This window comes from Notolepis coatsorum (genome assembly GCF_963971535.1).
Source record: "Notolepis coatsorum genome assembly, contig: SCAFFOLD_281, whole genome shotgun sequence".
NCBI classification, from domain to species: domain Eukaryota; kingdom Metazoa; phylum Chordata; class Actinopteri; order Aulopiformes; family Paralepididae; genus Notolepis; species Notolepis coatsorum.
This window is the reverse complement of record NW_028174369.1, coordinates 232,458-237,403: the sequence shown is the minus strand read 5'-3', so window position 1 is coordinate 237,403 and position 4,946 is coordinate 232,458.

Here is a 4,946-nt window from a genome sequence, read left to right as displayed (position 1 = left end):
GTAGAGGTTGAGTACTTTATTATCTAAAGATGGTAAGTTAGAGTGTTGTGTTCATTCATAGTTAAAGACAGTAGAGGTTGAGTACTTTATTATCTAAAGATGGTAAGTTAGAGTGTTGTGTTTATTCATAGTTAAATACAGTAGAGGTTGAGTACTTTATTGTCTAAAGATGGTGAGTTAGAGTGTTGTGTTCATTCATAGTTAAAGACAGTAGAGGTTGAGTACTTTATTATCTAAAGATGGTAAGTTAGAGTGTTGTGTTCATTCATAGTTAACGACAGTAGAGGTTGAGTACTTTATTATCTAAAGATGATAAGTTAGAGTGTTGTGTTCATTCATAGTTAAAGACAGTAGAGGTTGAGTACTTTATTATCTAAAGATGGTAAGTTAGAGTGTTGTGTTCATTCATAGTTAAAGACAGTAGAGGTTGAGTACTTTATTATCTAAAGATGGTAAGTTAGAGTGTTGTGTTCATTCATAGTTAAAGACAGTAGAGGTTGAGTACTTTATTATCTAAAGATGGTAAGTTAGAGTGTTGTGTTCATTCATAGTTAACGACAGTAGAGGTTGAGTACTTTATTATCTAAATATGGTAAGTTAGAGTGTTGTGTTCATTCATAGTTAAAGACAGTAGAGGTTGAGTACTTTATTATCTAAAGATGGTAAGTTAGAGTGTTGTGTTCATTCATAGTTAAAGACAGTAGAGGTTGAGTACTTTATTATCTAAAGATGGTAAGTTAGAGTGTTGTGTTCATTCATAGTTAAAGACAGTAGAGGTTGAGTACTTTATTATCTAAATATGGTTAGTTAGAGTGTTGTGTTCATTCATAGTTAAAGACAGTAGAGGTTGAGTACTTTATTATCTAAAGATGGTAAGTTAGAGTGTTGTGTTCATTCATAGTTAACGACAGTAGAGGTTGAGTACTTTATTATTTAAAGATGGTAAGTTAGAGTGTTGTTTTCATTCATAGTTAAAGACAGTAGAGGTTGAGTACTTTATTATCTAAAGATGGTAAGTTAGTGTTGTGTTCATTCATAGTTAAAGACAGTAGAGGTTGAGTACTTTATTATCTAAAGATGGTAAGTTAGAGTGTTGTGTTCATTCATAGTTAAAGACAGTAGAGGTTGAGTACTTTATTATCTAAAGATGGTAAGTTAGAGTGTTGTGTTCATTCATAGTTAAATACAGTAGAGGTTGAGTACTTTATTATCTAAAGATGGTGAGTTAGAGTGTTGTGTTCATTCATAGTTAAAGACAGTAGAGGTTGAGTACTTTATTATCTAAAGATGGTAAGTTAGAGTGTTGTGTTCATTCATAGTTAAAGACAGTAGAGGTTGAGTACTTTATTATCTAAAGATGGTAAGTTAGAGTGTTGAGTTCATTCATAGTTAAAGACAGTAGAGGTTGAGTACTTTATTATCTAAAGATGGTAAGTTAGAGTGTTGAGTTCCTTCATAGTTAAAGACAGTAGAGGTTGAGTACTTTATTATCTAAAGATGGTAAGTTAGAGTGTTGTGTTCATTCATAGTTAAATACAGTAGAGGTTGAGTACTTTATTATCTAAAGATGGTGAGTTAGAGTGTTGTGTTCATTCATAGTTAAAGACAGTAGAGGTTGAGTACTTTATTATCTAAAGATGGTAAGTTAGAGTGTTGTGTTCATTCATAGTTAAAGACAGTAGAGGTTGAGTACTTTATTATCTAAAGATGGTAAGTTAGAGTGTTGAGTTCATTCATAGTTAAAGACAGTAGAGGTTGAGTACTTTATTATCTAAAGATGGTAAGTTAGAGTGTTGAGTTCCTTCATAGTTAAAGACAGTAGAGGTTGAGTACTTTATTATCTAAAGATGGTAAGTTAGAGTGTTGTGTTCATTCATAGTTAAAGACAGTACTTTCTTGTGATATATTACAATTCACACTCAAGGGTTAATTTGACCAAGTGATTAATCATTGCCCATTGATAATCACTTACAAAAACATGTGTTCATTTCAAATGCTCCATCTCAAGGGTTTACTGTAATAGTAGTGGCCATGCATGGAGCCGCCTCTGTCAGCACCTTCTAGAATGTTCCCTGCCTGTGTCTGGTATCTGGGGCCGCTGGACCCATGTTCTCTGCGGTCTGACCGAGTACGGCATGACAGATTGAATAATCTTCTAATTCTTGAAATTAAAATTCCAATACTTGAAAAGGAAAATACATTCCTGGTCTGTTTGTTGTTTTTACCGTACAGTACCAGTCAGTATGAGACATATTATTCACACAACTGCACGTTCTGGAAGAGTTTGAGCTATTGGTGTAAATTAATGTATTTGTAACATTTCTAAAAGAGGCTACTGTACTGTAAGTGAGGAAGAGGAAGAGGAAGAGGCAGGGACTGAGGAAGAGGAGGGGGCAGGTACTGAGGAAGAGGAAGAGGAGGCAGCAGGTACTGAGGAAGAGGAGGAGGAGGGAGCAGGTACTGAGGAAGAGGAAGAGGAGGCAGCAGTACTGAGGAAGAGGAAGCAGCAGGTACTGAGGAAGAGGAAGAGGACGAGGCAGGTACTAAGGAAGAGGAAGAGGAGGCAGCAGGTACTGAGGAAGAGGAGGAGGAGGGAGCAGGTACTGAGGAAGAGGAAGAGGAGGCAGCAGGTACTGAGGAAGAGGAGGCAGCAGGTACTGAGGAATAGGAGGAGGAGGCAGCAGGTACTGAGGAAGAGGAGGAGGAGGGAGCAGGTACTGAGGAAGAGGAAGAGGAGGCAGCAGGTACTGAGGAAGAGGAGGAGGAGGCAGCAGGTACTGAGGAAGAGGAGGCAGCAGGTACTGAGGAAGAGGAGGAGGAGGCAGCAGGTACTGAGGAAGAGGACGAGGCAGGTACTAAGGAAGAGGAAGAGGAGGCAGCAGGTACTGAGGAAGAGGAGGAGGAGGCAGCAGGTACTGAGGAAGAGGAGGAGGAGGCAGCAGGTACTGAGGAAGAGGAGGCAGCAGGTACTGAGGAAGAGGAGGAGGAGGCAGCAGGTACTGAGGAAGAGGAGGCAGCAGGTACTGAGGAAGAGGAGGAGGAGGGAGCAGGTACTGAGGAAGAGGAAGATGAGGCAGCAGGTACTGAGGAAGAGGAGGAGGAGGGGGCAGGTACTGAGGAAGAGGAAGATGAGGCAGCAGGTACTGAGGAAGAGGAGGAGGAGGCAGCAGGTACTGAGGAAGATGAGGAGGAGGGAGCAGGTACTGAGGAAGAGGAAGAGGACGAGGCAGGTACTAAGGAAGAGGAAGAGGAGGCAGCAGGTACTGAGGAAGAGGAGGAGGAGGGAGCAGGTACTGAGGAAGAGGAAGAGGAGGCAGCAGGTACTGAGGAAGAGGAGGAGGAGGGAGCAGGTACTGAGGAAGAGGAAGAGGAGGCAGCAGGTACTGAGGAAGAGGAGGCAGCAGGTACTCAGGAAGAGGAGGAGGAGGGAGCAGGTACTGAGGAAGAGGAAGAGGAGGCAGCAGGTACTGAGGAAGAGGAGGCAGCAGGCCAAGTATAGGTTTGAGAAAGATGTCCCCCCCCGCCCTCTTCCTTCACCCACTCAGCCACTACCTCCCTCCCCCCACCCCAGTGCAGAGCTGGTGCAGCTGCAACAACCTGGAGCTCAATGCTCAAAAGGCAGTGGAGATGGTAGTGGACTTCAGGAGGAAAGCAGCCCTGCCCCCTCCCATCATACTGGGAGGCACCCAGGTGGATTCCTCGGCATGACCATCTCCCGGGATTTGAAGTGGGAGCTCAACATCACGGGCCTGCTCAAGAAGGCCCAGGGGAGGATGTTCTTCCTCCGGCAGTTAAACAAATACAAACTGCCGAGGACCATGATGGCCCAATTCTACACGGCCATCATTGAGTCCATCCTCACCCACTCCATCATCTCCTGGTTCCCCGCTGCAGCGGCAAAAGATCTCGCCAAGCCGCGGAGAGGGTGATCGGCTGTCCCTTGCCCTCCCTCAGGTCCCTGCACGACTCCAGGGCACTGAAGAGGGCGAGGAAGATCATGGCCGACCCATCCCACCCCGGTCGCAGCCTCTTCACCCTGCTCCCCTCTGGGAGAAGGCTGAGGATCCCAAAGACTGTGAAAGCTCGTCACAGACTGAGCTTCTTCCCCTCAGCCGACAGGCTGATCAATGCCTCAGGTCCCCCTCCCCCCTCTGTCCCCCCCCCCCCCCCCACCCCCCCTCCGCCCCCCCCCCCTCTGATTTGGATTAGGGTTATACAGTAGGTAGTGTGATTTGGATTAGGGTTATACAGTAGGTAGTGTGATTTGGATTAGGGTTATACAGTAGGTAGTGTGATTTGGATTAGGGTTATACAGTAGGTAGTGTGATTTGGATTAGGGTTATACAGTAGGTAGTGTGATTTGGATTAGGGTTATACAGTAGGTAGTGTTTTGATTCTCCTTATAGTCGTGCTCATTCTCATGTCAGTCCGTGTTCATGTGCTTTGCCTAACTTGTCTTGTGTGGCTGCATCTCGTTCAACCTCCCACAATGTACAGTGTACCGTTCTTAGCTGGATGTGTTAATTTTCTTCTTAAACAGACAGCAACAAGTTCAAGTGACAGCATAAAGATGTTCAAGTTGAAGTGATTTGTATTTCCCCTCCCCCCGCCCTCTCCCCTCTCTCCTCTCCTCTCCTCTCCTCTCCTCTCCTCTCCTCTCCTCTCCTCTCCTCTCCTCTCCTCTCCTCTCCTCTCCTCTCCTCTCCTCTCTCCTCTCTCCTCTCTCCTCTCTCCTCTCCTCTCCTACCTCCTCTCTCTCTCTCTCTCTCTCTCTCTCTCTCTCTCTCTCTCTCTCTCTCTCTCTCTCTCTCTCTCTCTCTCTCTCTCTCTGTCTCTCTCTGTCTCTCTCTGTCTCTCTCTCTCCCCCCTCTCTCTCTCTCTCTCTCTCTCTCTCTCTCTCTCTCTCTCTCTCTCTCTCTCTCTCTCTCTCTCTCTCCTAAGCAGGG